This window comes from Anguilla rostrata, chromosome 7 (genome assembly GCF_018555375.3).
Source record: "Anguilla rostrata isolate EN2019 chromosome 7, ASM1855537v3, whole genome shotgun sequence".
In the NCBI taxonomy this organism is placed as follows: Eukaryota; Metazoa; Chordata; class Actinopteri; order Anguilliformes; family Anguillidae; genus Anguilla; species Anguilla rostrata.
This window is the reverse complement of record NC_057939.1, coordinates 42,368,866-42,382,885: the sequence shown is the minus strand read 5'-3', so window position 1 is coordinate 42,382,885 and position 14,020 is coordinate 42,368,866. Positions and strand designations below refer to the sequence as shown.

General features: G+C 48.3%; 1 protein-coding gene across 8 annotated transcripts in view; it reads left to right on the top strand.

The window, feature by feature from the left end:
* apbb2b (amyloid beta (A4) precursor protein-binding, family B, member 2b) overlaps positions 1–14,020 on the top strand; it is a 107,190-nt gene that overhangs the window by 613 nt on the left and 92,557 nt on the right. Inside the window, exon 1 of one of the 8 annotated variants that reach the window (XM_064344389.1) lies at positions 7,754–7,847. The exons of the other annotated variants lie outside the window; for them this stretch is intronic. The gene's annotated coding sequence lies outside the window, so the exon portion shown is untranslated. Of the gene's footprint in view, positions 1–7,753; positions 7,848–14,020 lie in introns of those variants that run through there. 8 annotated transcript variants of the gene reach the window in all.

Below are 14,020 nucleotides of genomic sequence, written 5' to 3'. Positions count from 1 at the left end.
ATAGCAAGAGAAAATGAAAGAAAGGGAAAATTTTTGAAAACCCTTTTCGGTTTCTTTAGACATAGTTTTAAACGTCCAAATGTATCTACATTCCTTCATATGGCTAAACATATTTGTGTTGGCTAGTTAACTGAAAAGCAAGGATAATGGGAATGATGAATAATCTTTTCGTTTCTGTTGCTTCGCCTAACATTAGGCTTAGTTGGCAAGCACTGAGCTATAACTTTAGGGAATGTCGTAAATATTACAAAGCACATTACATTGTAATTAAGCAGATTGTGACGTTAAACAATGTTAAACAATGCGGTGATAACGCCAGACGGGAATGCACATAAGGATGCGACATACCAGGGAGAAGTGATTTTGTTTAGGGACGCCAGTAACAGCCAGGCTGTTCTACGGCTGCTAGGCTAATGTGACGATTTATACTATTTACAAGTGCTAATGCTGAATATTTGACACGATTATTGGATTGTTTCCCCTTTATTAGTATAATGGTATAGGATTGTAGGACAAGTTGATGATCAGCTTATACGGGTAAATCGCCTTTAAAAAGACTGAATACCCTTAATAGGATGTTTCTACTCTAAGTTGACTTGCCCTTTCTCGGTCCTGGATGTGTGTTTCTTTTATGTTTGTTTGTTTGTTTTCTTGGTGTCCTTTGTATTTCCCAAGTTATAAGCGTTTCCACCTTTGCTTACAATAATGAATGGTTCCCGTTGGTCGAATACAATGACGTTTTTGTTTTATGTTATGCAACTATATTCCACTATATAGCACCATAGCCTACATAATTTGAGATCACATTTCGGGTGGAAGGACTAAAGCGAAATACCTCCGCATTTTAACAATGCGACGACGTTATAAAATGTTAAACGTAAAATTGTTGAATTGATCTGCACAATCTCCTAATGGGGTATAGCCTCAAATTATGGGTAGCCTACATTTTGGTGTGTTAGAAACTGGGAGCAGGGAAGTTTTAACAAGTTGGTAGCACAAGGTAAAATTGAGTAAAATCCAATGTCGCAACAACGATGAGCATAGTCTTTTTGCTTGAAAAAGTAGGCCACGGCAAGGGACACAACCGTTTCTACTTTATGGAAGCTACATCCCGGGAAGCTTTCACTGACCCACATCAATGTAACATTTAAACTGTGACTGCCGTTGTATGCACATGTGCCGTAGCCTATTTAAAAGTGAAACAAAACAGAGAAAAAGCACGTAGGCCTGCAGCATCTATGCTTTTGCCACTAGTTCGTCGGTGTAACGTCATTGCTGCAGTGTTTGGCCAACATTTTACTTTTGATATAAAAAAGTATACTGCAAGTTTCAAAGTCTGCCGTATTTTTTCACGATGCACTGGTCTCGCAGTCGACTGCACGGTCGGTTGCTGAGTGGTGATAATCTGCATCAGCAAATAATTCAGCAACCACTCCGCTGGTGCAGATCGTTGGGTAGCCTAATATTTGAATCGCAGACACCGAAGGAGTCAATTCATTTGAGTTTTGTTTACTTCTGTTTAAATAACTGTGCCGCAGTCAAATGTTACCTGTCACCGTGATAAAAGCACAAATGCCCGCCTGTTGATTTCTGTAGGCTGCTATTTATTTTTTCCACATGTTGGCTGAGAGCAGTGACGTGTAAGGGGAAGGCATGCAAATGTATTCCATTATAACTGATAGTGTCCTCGGTGCTGCTGCTCTCGCCAGGCAATTTTCATCCTGTTGTGTAAGTCGTAGGCTATTTGATTTCGTTGACACCTCCTGGTGATTCCTGTCCTCTTCCTCAGAAATCTGTCAGTAGCCAGACCAACACTGCCCAGAAATCTCTTTAACTATTGTTCTAATAGAAGTCGGTGAACATGTAAGGTGGCAATTGCGCCTATCGTAAAATAATTTACCTGCGTGAAAATGGTTTGAGGCATAGGCCTATAGCGCGCACAGTGCTGGGAATTTATTCATGAACCAAGTCATCAGTGAAAGTCACCAGCAGTGCTAATCTCAGAGTTTGTGAGCGGCACGCGGGTGAGATAATTCTCTGGCGCACAGTTTGTTCTCTTGTCCGCATCTTATACTTTTCACGTGTTTATATGATGTCACTGTCAATAGACTATTCTAGAGATTGCCAAGATGTATGAAATCCCAAAAAAATTAGAAGCCCCTTGAAATCAGATAATGAGTGATGACGAATTTGATGTTCCGTGGAGTGAGGTTTGGGATTCTTTACGTGAGTTTTGAGTATCCAAATACTGCGTGGGATACTGCTGTAGTGTCATTGAATATAGCGCTTCACCTCAGTTTCCCCTGCAGAAGCCCAGCTGTACAAATATTTTGCAGAATGTGTAATACTCAATACTGTACGGTTCGTAGGCAGTCTTGGATAAGCATCAATATGAGCAGTCAGTGTAATTTACGGTTAGCACCCTATGGCCTGCCTCCTTTGGAGAGCACACAGAAAATGGCAGGTAGTTGCTTACTTGTTTATGTTCCAGTTATATGGCAACATCATCAGAAAAAGTACATGTGGGCAAAAAGACACGGTTTTGTCATCTACCAATCTGATCACGCGCCTCCCCTCTCCTCTGCTGTGAGACAGTGTGAATCGTGTCCTTGGTGAAAGAAGGTCACCTGTGGAACAGTGTGATCCTGAAAAGACTTGGGTGTCACAGACCCTAAACATGAAAAAAAACCATCAGGCAGATGATAAGTAAAGAGCAAGAGAGCACATCCGGGAGAGTGTTACATTCACAGCTGCAAATCGCATCCGTTGTTTTCATTCTCAGAGCAAGGCCAGATAGAAGCAACTGATCTCTGATAATTTGCTGTGGGTGTGTTTGAAAGTGAGGGGCACAGTGCGTTGCGTTTGTCGCGTGCCATTGATTGGCTGAGAAGACACGTAGCGGCACTGCGGTCTGGTGCAGTGGGGGCGGGGCGGGGTGGGGGTGTTCTGTGCCTCGTCCCACGCTGAGACGTGGAAAGGTAAACATGCGCACGTAGGGTAGGGCGGAGTTGGCATTCTTGGCAGCGGAGGTGCTGATCTTGTAGGTTTCTCAAGGAGACCGGGCGGAAGTGACCCGACGTCGTCAGCGGACCGCCGTTTCATCTTAAACGCCTCGAGAAAATCTGTAAATCGATGCGGAAGAACGATGCGTGCGCTCGATAAACAATTCACACCTCTGCCCGCATAATTACCTGTAAACAAACATCCTGCGCCAGACCGTGTCGCAGTTCGGGGGGCAGCCAGCGCTCGAACCCGTACGCAAACTCTCCCGTTTGGGCCAGAGGGCTTGATTCAGTGCCGTGACACTTTCTGCACTCCCTCCCCCCCCATCCCTGCCTATAACCCTCTCTGCTTTCCCTTGTTGGAATAAAGTGAAGAAATGTGAAAGGAACTGGCCTGCCTGCTCTCCTTGCTCTCCTTTTTAAAAAGCCGCTTTCACCATTGAAGGCCACTGTAAAAAAAAAAAGATTGACCGGTTGTGACCGGTTGGCTTTTTGAAAGGGGAGAATTCAGTGTGAAGTATTGCTCGTGATCCGTCAGATGTCGATAAGCGCTCATTGTTTTTTCGTCGTGCTCCGGGAAGCGAAAACAAAACCTCGGCCAGATAAGCCGCTCCGTTGTTCGGCCGGCTTGTGGGAGTCTCGCCGTCAATCGGCTCTTTGACTCCCCTCCGCGTGGTCGCCGGCCAGCGAGCGTCGCCACCCCTGGAGGGCCCCGACAATGGCGGGGATTGTCGCGGAAAGGCTCCGGAACCCGGCGCGGTCGCGACGGACTCGTGGCCACCTCCGGGCAGCGGGTGGGGCCCGAGCACGCGTTTGCTCAGGAACGAAAAGCAAGGCCCCGTTCATTAAAGAGGGGCGCGCAGATGGGGCGCTCGCCGTCCCTCCCCGCACGTGTCGCCGCTGTGCCTCGCATGTCCGCCGCACGGCCGCTCCCAGCCCCGACCGCAGAACAAGCCTGCTCTCTCTAATCTTTCTCTTGTCAACACAAGAAGCCCTATTCCGCCCTCTGAACCCCATGGTTCATAAGCAGAGGAGTTTATTCCATATGTTCGGGGAGTTTGTTGCTGCCTGCAGTCTGTAATTGTTCCCCTCCTGAGTTGGGATACTGTTTCCTTGTTAGTGCTGTTGTGTTTGTTGCCCCCCCCCCCCCCTTCCCAACCCCACCCCACACCCCATTCCTTTTGTGATCTAATCAATAAAGACTCACAAGGTCAGGCAAGACTCCAGGAGCCCTGCGTCTGGAATGTCATGATGATGGACAGTGGTAGCTCATTTTAAATAAGTGTGATTCTTTTTCTTTTTTTTTAAAAAAAAAAAAAGCAGAAATCTTCAAAAGCTTTATATACCTATTTTTTTTTATTAAGTCACATCCCTTCTTCTATATTTTTGGTGTGAAGAACAGAAATCTCACCTTAAGGTGGCTTCTCTCTCTCTTGCTCTCCCTCTCTTTCCCTTTCTCTCTCTCGCTCTCATTCCCTGCCTGTCTCTCAGTCTCCCTGCCTCCCTGTCTGCCAGCATCTCTCGCTTTTTTCCCCTCTTTCTTTCTGTCACTGTGATTGACAGTCATTGTGACCTTATCAGCGAGAAGCTATTGTGTTCCTTTTCTCTTCCTCTAACTTTCCTCTGCCGGTGCCCTGCGCTTGCACCGCGCGCGGCCCGCTCTCTGTGCGAGACCGTAATTAAACTGCGCTCCGGAGCAGGTAGGGCAGTCATTTCCTGCGTGGCGTCGCGGGGAACCGGCGGCGCGGTGCTGCCGCGGCGTCTGGGCGGCTCTCCGGGGTCGCTTGACAGCCGGCCGCGTGGAAGTCATTCCCCGCTCCGGCAGAAATGACCCTTAACTCCTGTTGAGGAGTTGCCAGGCGATGATGTGATGGAGCACTCTCAGAAGAGGGAGTCTGGGGTTGGGGGTTGGGGTTGTGTGTTTAGGAGAACAGCTTGTGTTCTAGCTGCCGTGTAGCGCATCGGGGAAGCTTGTGTCCGTAGGGGAACTCGGACATGTGCCTTGATTTTTAAGGTGCTAGCCCCTGAATTGATGCAGGTATTCACTTGGATTTCGGTACAGAGATGCTGGGCTCAGTAACGTACCAGCGTTCTTGCCACGTGGACGCAGAGTCACACGGACGCAAGCGGAGACACGTTGTTACATGACCTTTGCAGGCTTTTTGCTGGAGAAAGGCAGAACAGCGATAGTCGGCCATACCGCACAAGACGCTGGCAAGATCTCGGAGTGTACATTGGTGTTTTACAATGCTGTCACGTGGCTTTTGTGAAGTTGGTTCCTTAACCTCTGTAGTGCAGTAGTAAAATATGTTGCAGTATATTTTTAAGTACTTGTAAATGCAGCACTAGTGTCCGTGAGGTGTGGCTTGTCAGTTATATGGCCCGTATGAATGTGTCAGTGTTGGGAAAACATGACCTTACGGTGTAAGGTGAGAAGGCTGTAGCTGACGCTTATCCTCCCATAAAAAACTGCAGAAATTGGCATCTTTTCTCGATGGCGTTGTCTTGTGTTTTCAAGATCAGATCTTCAGGGCTCAGCACCTGCTCTTGTTGTCTTCCATTGTTCCATGAAGAACTTGCTGGAAGCCTGCACGCCCTAGGTTTAATGCAAATGAACAGCAGATCTCCAGTCATGTTTCCATGCAATATGCTGAGAGATCAAATTCTTTGCGAGAGGCAAAGTATGTATTTTGGGGAGGGGGGAGGGGTTATACCCATCCGTGTTCCACCGTTCCGCACAGCCTTCATGTATACAGACATTCTTTTTATAGACACTTTCTGTATTTCACTCTTCAGTAAACCAGGCATCAGACATGAACCAGGAGCCTTCTAATTATCTCGGAAGAAATGGAATCAGATTTTCTATTGGAAGAGAGTTCACAATGGCCTAGGCCTATATTTTGCAACATTTTTTCATACTCGCAAGTTTGGTTGTCGGATTTATTTTAATTGTTTATTTAACCTTTGTAAAATACGATACATACAAGACATATGTACATACATACACTTACAAACGTCATTGTGGTTCGAGTTTAAGAGATTTAAAAAAAAAAAAAAAAATCTTTTCTTTTGAAGAGTGTTTTGAAACGATTTTTCGGCAGAGACAAATATGTCATTTTGGGTGAACTCAACCCTAGGTCTTCGTGACCCTCTCAGAATCCCCTGAAAGCTTGCACATACATTTGTCCTGTCATGGTAACAACAGAGATCAGGTTTCACAAAAGCTGCATTTTCCCCCCCACTTACCCTAATATACTTCATTAGTTGAGACCATAGCAACTGCTTGTTCTATAAAAATCCTGCCTGGATGTCTTAGTCCATATATTTACATATAACAATGGAAGCAACATTACAGAAAAGTGTAGTTTTCAAAAGGCAGCGATGAATAAAAGCAAATATGTACGATTGCAGACAGCGGTATCAGATGTAAGGCTGTGCGTTTGGTGTCACAGTACATGCCTATGGTGCAAGCTTTTTCTGCTGTCTGATAAAGATCAGTGCATCTTTTGCAGCTGTCCAAATTGAATTTTCAGCAACAAAGCTAATGCTGTACCCTCCCTTTACCAATTTGTTTCCCCACGTCCAACAGTGAGGCCTCACATTCCCATGAGTGTCTAAGAAGCTTATTTTAAATGCATATAGTTCATGTGCATTTCCAAAATGTGGCAGTACTTTGTAATAAAATATTTTTTGGATTATGTAAGCGTTTCCATTGGTAGCCATTCAGTCAGTCCATTACTCACGCAGGCCTACAAATGTTCTAATTAGTCCTGTAGCGCATTTAATTTGAGCAGCTGGCCACCTCTTATCAATGTTTAAATAACATTTTCGTGAAAATATTTCCGGTTTGCGGACTTTTAATTTGCATCAGTCCCACAGAGTACTGGTGAAGAGCGAGTGGGTGTGGCCAGAATTCTGGCGTGAGAGGGCGTGGCTTGGAACACTGGCGACCAGAGGGGAAATGGCTGGAACTCATTCAGGAAGAGAAGGCATGTCTGGAACTCAAAGTGGGTGGCTTGCTTGGTGGCTCCCCAATTTCGTCTGGGTCTCAGCCGGTCCTCATTAACTCCAGTGCGTCTTCAAAGGCTCTAATCTTCGGCGATGTCATCGCAGGGGCGGCGAGGCTTGAGCTGGGGGACATCGACTTCCCTTCCCTTCATCGTGCCAAGACCAACGTCAAGACCAGTACGCAACTCCAAATTATCAGTGTGAATGCGTTTGCATGATGGTTCGTGGCCTTCTGCAGAACAGGGCCCTTGGAGATCAGAAGTGTCTGACTTTGACGGCGTCCAGACGTTCTGGGTCCTAAAGTACAGCGCTTCCTCTTGTAAACCTGATTGCAGTGTTAAACTGAAATGACGGTCGAGGGGCCTGTGCCCTTTCTCTCAGTACCTCTGCGGTTTCTCAGGGCGTTTTATTTGTGTGGGTGTGCCTCATTTCCCCCACCCCCTCCCTTCCCGAAACCCCTCCACCGATGGCGAGAGCTCAGAGGCCAGGGTTGTGCAGTCATTGCCGGAGATAAACTCATTGTTCTTGGCAGCGCAGAAGCACAGCTGGCAGGGAGGTCCGCATTACACAGAAAATGCTTATCTGACTGATAATGTCATCATTCCCAAGGCTTTGTGGACTGTTGTCGGGTCGCTAGATGCTGGAGCATTGCCGACTGCCCAGAGTTGTTGTACAAGCATCGTATCGCACTGCTGTTCACAGCTGAGTGGGGGTGGCGGGGGGGGAGAGAGAGAGAGAGATAAGCAGTTTTCCAGCTGCCAAGTTACAGCAGTACTACTGCAGGCTCGGACCTGTTTTACGCTAACTTTTTTTCAGGGGGGGAATCTTTTTTTAAAGGTAAGCAAGTAAATTGTTTTTGTTGCACCAGCAAACATTTAGGGCGCTCCTAATGGAGTCATTTGTCTGTCGCTAATGTCTTCGCTCTCGAGCATAAGGTTCTTTTCTTTAATCATCCTTTAGCTAATTAGCTGGAAGTGACAGCATTATGAATCACCGCTCGCGCCGTTTCAAGTTGCCTGCGTGTCACCCGTCCGTGCAAGGATCACTGCCGCTGAAGTGTGCGCTCTCCTCTGATGCTTTTTCCAGTGAGCCGGTCATTATTCTCTATGCTTCAGGAGAGGCGGTAGTACAGCAGGTCTAGCGCAGATCGGAGGAGCGGTCTGTCACTTGCTGAGAACAGCTGGTTGCCTGAGGGTACCTGGCGCATTGCTGAAGACCAGTTTGAAGTTACCCTAGCCGTAGCGGGCTCAAAGCAGACCTACCCTGCCGTTTCAGATTAAACTTTGACGCCTTAAATATATATCCTACACCCAGCTTTTGTCTGCTCCTCTCATTTGTCCTTAGAATGCTAATTCTGAGGCTAAGCTGAAACCAGACTGAAACGCATGCATTAACTAGCGGCTTTCTCATGAGGTTAATGAACGAGCAGATTATTGTGCAAATGTAGTGTGGGCAGAGAGTAGCGTTTTCCACACTTCTTCAGGGTATGCGGTGAGTTAGCCAGCATTTATGGTCCTCCAGTAAATCTGTTGCGAATGACTCAGCTGCCTGACACACATTCCTGTGATTAAACCTTCTTTGCTTCTTGAATACCGATATGTTGGGCCTATCGGTAATTGCACACTATTGCCTTACTAGCCTGCAGTTCCATACATGTGTTGTAGCGTTTGCTGGGTATTATTATTTTGTGACTGAGTATTATTATTACACTAGTTCAGAAAAATGTAGCGGAGCTTGCTCAAACCAGGTGTTTGGCCATGACTCCTTTTTATGTTCGAGCAGTGTCATTTTTCAGCGGTCTATGTGATTGAGCTTTGTGTTTGTTGGAACCGTGCGATTCTGTCATGGGAAATGTAGTTCGGTATGGCAAATACATCATGTATCCTGCCCCACACTGCAACCCCCTCCCCCTCACAGACAGACAATATATAGCCTAAATACAATGGATTCTGCTCGTTTGGAGTCCATTACAGCCCTTTTTAGGTGGTTTTAGTCATATCTCTTAACCAGTCAAGAATTTCTTTCTGTTCCAACAATATTCTGCATTAGGCTATGTTATTCTGTTGATTTTAAAAGTTTGTTTGTAGTACATGTTTTGTATTTTAAAACGCCACTTTTTTGCAGTTTGCTTTTAGCCTATATCTTTCCTTTTTTAACACTATGTCCTACATTATAACACAGCTGTTTACTTGCAGCCTTAACATGTTTGATTAAAATGCTTGCTGTTTGCCATTACAGAGATGTGTTCAGTAATGTTTTCTGTGTCAATATGCCTTACTTCAGTACTGACAGTGTGCCAAAGCAGTGTTTGTGCAAGAAAACTTTTCTCAGATTTTTGTCTATGCGTTTAATTCCAGTGGAAATATTTGCTTTGTCTCCGAAAGAGTCCAAAAATGTATCAAAATGTCTGAAAGACCTTGGAAAAAAAATGAGACCTGACCCTTTCTTGGAAACGTTATAGCCTCAGAAAAGAATGTGTGGACGGACCTCAGAATCCCTCGCGGTGTCATTCTTCGTTGTTCATGGCCGAATCTTCGTCGGGCTTGTCGTCATGTTTCTTTTGGCCGCACCTTGATCCCGGGACTATAAATACTTTCGTGTGTGCTCATCCAGGGTTTTTTAAACTGCCGCGACGGAACATTCCGGAGGTTTTTAGCGCTGCAGGCTTGGGCGAGTGACGGCCAGCGCTAGGCCCCCCCGGGGAGAAACGCGGGGCGCTAATGATGCGCTCTTACCGGAGAGCTCAGCCGCCGCCGCCGCCGGGGGGGGGGATGCCTGACGGCCGGCCGTTCGCGGCCGACCCCGGGGTCGCCTTTAAAGCGCCGTTAGCCGACAGCGGGGCTCGTTTGAGTGAATAGGCGCCGTCGTAAGGCGGGCTGCGTGAAATGCGGAGGTATTCCAGGCATCCGAGGTGGATGGGTGGGATGGGCCCAATCCTATGGGCGGGGGGGGGTCTGATAGATGTGTGTGTGTGAAAGGGGTGGATGTACTCGGCTGCGTGATGCTGAATGACTTTAAGCTTTCTCCCTTGTTGAGGGCTGTGGTAAATTAAGGTGTGGATAGGGAAGTAAATGGTGAATGGACTGCATTTATATAGCGCTTTTATCCAAAGCGCTTTACAATTGATGCCTCTCATTCACCAGAGCAGTGAGGGGTTAGGTGTCTTGCTCAGGGACACTTCGACACGCCCAGGGCGGGGTTCGAACCGGCAATCCTCCGACTGCCAGACAACCACTCTTACCTCCTGAGCTATGTCGGGTGGGCTCTAAGCTCCTCCCCACAGCACCCTAGTAGGATTATGTAGCCCGTCTGGAGCCCTGTACAGAACAGTGGTCCAGACCAGCGCCGGGAGCACGCTAAGCTCACGGTGAAACACGCTTTCAGTGTCTAGTGTATCGGCTTCCAGACGCTCGTTTTAACCTTGGACGCGGACAGCATCCAGGATCCCGCTGCAGTCTGTTCCCCGCCTCCCTGGGGTCCCGTCTCCCTGACCCGACCTCCCTGCAGCAGCAGCCGCCGGCCTGCGCCATGTCTGGGGCGGGGGAGGGGGGGGGTCGGCGGGGGGGGGGGAGACGGTGACGTCATCGGGGTCCGCCTCCTGCGGACGGTGACGTGTCGGTAAAAAAAAGCTGCGGCGCAATTAACATTCGGCCGGTCGGTAGAGTCGCGCGGTCTGGCCGCGTTCCAGGACTCCAGCCCGGTCCTGCTCCTGCCGCGCTCCGCACGTCTCGCCCGCTGCGTCGCTCGCGGTAACGCTCGGCTCCTTTCGGATCCCGCCCCGCCGTCGAGGTATCTTGGCCCTCTGGGTACAAAACAGTCCCGGGAGGAAAAAACAAAAAAGCGGACGCGAAGCTGATTCACAGGGCTTATTTAAAGCAGCAGGCATTGTGTGATCACGCCTTGGCTTTAAATATATCCAAGGGTTGTTCCAGGAGGAGGAAAAACCAAGAGAAAATGTGTTGGGTTTTGTGTTCTGTGTTTAAGCAACAAACCTTGTTGCGGTTGTTTTTTTTTTTTTTTTTAATAAATGCTTGCTTTTGCCCAGCTATGTTATCTGTGCCAGAGATAGGAGAATCTAACCTGCTCTGGGGTTTTGCTTGGCTGTCTTTAAGGGGTGAACTCTCACTTAATCCTGGTCCTTGCGGTACCCTGCTCAGAACTTGTTTCTGCACAGCCTGCTGCAGCCGGGGATCTTTTCCTGTAAAATAAATGACTCCGGCCCGCATTCCTCCTCCTCCTCCTCCTCTGAGCAGAGCCGAAAGGCACGTCCTGTCCCCAGAGGAAGGCCCGGGTTCCGGACAGCTGCAGCCAGGACGCGCGTTTCCAGAAGCCGCTCCCGGCGCTACGCGCTAGCGCGCAATTAAAAGGGCGGGCGACGTTAGCCCGAGGAGAGCAGATGCGGCGTCTGAGCCGCGCGCCGTTTTCGTCGGGACGTCTGCGTTTTAGGTCCTTCGAAAAAAAAAAAGAAAGGAGGAAAAAAGCGGTGTTTTTCGCGAGCCGGTTCCTCCAATCGCGGGCCGAGAGGCTGTGAAGAAAGCCCGCCAGGCGCGCCTCAGACGGCGAAGCTAGTCCAGCTCGGCGGTTTTTGTGTTTTTGCCCGACCCTCATTAGCAGCAGTGCAGAAGGGCTCCTCTCGGGTCCGGTGGCTCGGGCGAGGCTCGGGCCCCCGGGGGCCCCTTACCCGGAGGGTGTGCAGCTGCGGGCCGGGCTCTCGTTCGTACGGACGGGGCTGGCAGCGACCCAGCCCTGTGAGACCCCCCCCCAAACCCACCCCTTTCCCACCGTGCCTGCATTCCCCGGGCGCGGCTTGGAAGCCTGCCCGTTTTAGAAAAACAACCGTCTTCAGGCTAATTTTCGGAGACGGGAGAAACGGGAGTTCTCTTCGAACTCTCGAGGCTCAGTCGACACCCGGCCAGCTGCCGCTGCCAGCCTGTAATCCGCTCCCCCTTCCCTCAGCGCTCAGTTTCCCTCCTTTCCTGTCTTTTTGTTTCAGATTTTTTTTTTCCCCCCCCTCAATGATCTTGCTCTCCTGTGCCTCATAGAAAGAGAGAGAAGCGGAGTTTGAGAGCGCCGGAAAATGCTGACTCGCCGCGCATTATTGGCATGTCGTATTTCCACTGGCAAAAGCTGGCTGAAGGATGAATTTCCATTGCCGAAATGTTTGTGCTTCTCCGTGAATGCACAAGTCATGCGTAGCGTCTCTTTGTGGCCCAGATTTGGAGTAAATGACCCATTCATTTGACCGGGCTTGTTTTGCTACCATTAGAATCAACGGCAGATGAAAATTCATCAGCGATATTCATGGTGGCCACCTGTGATCAGTTAGCCATCTACCACAATTAGGATAGTATTCTCTGGTCCCTCTTCACCTTCTGTGACCTTCTGGAGACTTAGCTCTTCTGACTACCTACTTTCATGGAGTCTAGACCTGTTCCAATCTGACACCAGCAGCACAACCTACTGGTGTTTGTTTCTTGCCCTGATTGTTTGCCACTGGTTACCATTACTATTCAGTTTACCCTGGACACATGCCAGGGGAGTTGAGTTTTAGGGCCTACTTGGGTGGCTCTGTTGAATTCCAGTTTAGTTTACGCTTCACGGTGCTTTGCGCCTTCTTGTTTGCCTTTTCTGTTTATCTGTTTTTTTGCTGTGCTGGAAATGTCCTTAGATAAGGGAATCCGGGAATAAATAATATAAATAACATTTTAATGTAAAAAGTCCACATAAAGACTGCATTATTGATCACATGGACTCAGCAAAGAGTAGTGCAAAGTAGGCTTATTCTAAAAATTATTTGCAAGGCATACTGACTAATCTGTCTGCTTTGTTGCCGTAAGAAGCTCCTTTGTCGTGTTGGGCTAAGGGTTTCTGGGAACTTGGAGGCATGTCCTGAAGCGGTGTAACGTCTATGGTTTTCCAGGACTCTGAACCCTTCTGTGCGGGGTCAGGGGGGGAGACAGACGGCTGAAATTCGAACTTGTTTTGAAACGTTATCTGGGGTCGCTGCCTGTCACCTGTCTTGCCAGTCCCTTTTTTCCCCTCCCGTGGGAGCGTCTTGATCTTCCTTTCCCTTTCACTCTCTTTCAACCGCCCTCATGTCTGTCTCTCTATCATTCCCCCTTTGTCTTCTCTTCTCCCTCTATCTCTCTGTTCTGGTCGCATGCTTTCAGTGAAGGGGTGGCTGGTCGTGTTTGCATACAGCATTAGTTCTACAGGAGTGAGTTTTGTAGTGTGGGGTGGGTGGGTGGGTGGGTGGGTGGTGGTGGGGGGAGGGGGGTGCCTACACACTGTCACACTAACCTGCAACCTGAGGCAGGAGGGGGGTCACATAAAAGTTCAAAGCTTAAGAATTGTACCATAATAAAGTTGACCTACATGGCAGGGTGGTGGTGAGCTCAAAATTTAAATGCATATATATGTATTTGTCATACGAAAACACACTTAGTTTATTCACTAAAACACTGGTCGTTTTAAATTTCCAAACCGAATTGTACCACTTTTTATTTAACTTTTTGTTCCCAATTTGGAATGCTTGGTCTTATTGTTAAGGCCTGTCCCATCCCTGCAATGTCCTTTATCACTTTGGGGGACTTGCACCTGCGTTCTCTGTAGTGTACTCTGCCAGCTGCTGCTCTTTTTCATTCTTCAGTCCACCAGCTGAGCTGCACGGTCATTGCCTGGAAGGCTATGCGTCATACGCGGGTGTGCACGGTCCGCAAGAAGGACGCTTCCGGTTGGTCAGGCTGCAGGTGCTTGTCCAACCGGAAGTATCGATGCTGCGGACAAAATCCAAAAGCTGATGACGCCATGCCTTGTGAGGCCGCCGGCTGTGGTTGCAGCGGACGTGGACCGGATTCTGTTCCTGAGCATGTGGTTTGTCACTTCAACAAGAGTTGGCCAACTTTTTTATAAGGACATTCCCCCCCAACTGCCTTTTTAAAGAGTGTTTATATGTTAAAGATTTAGTGAAATTAACATGGATGCTGTTTTAAATTGACTCAGTAGCTTGG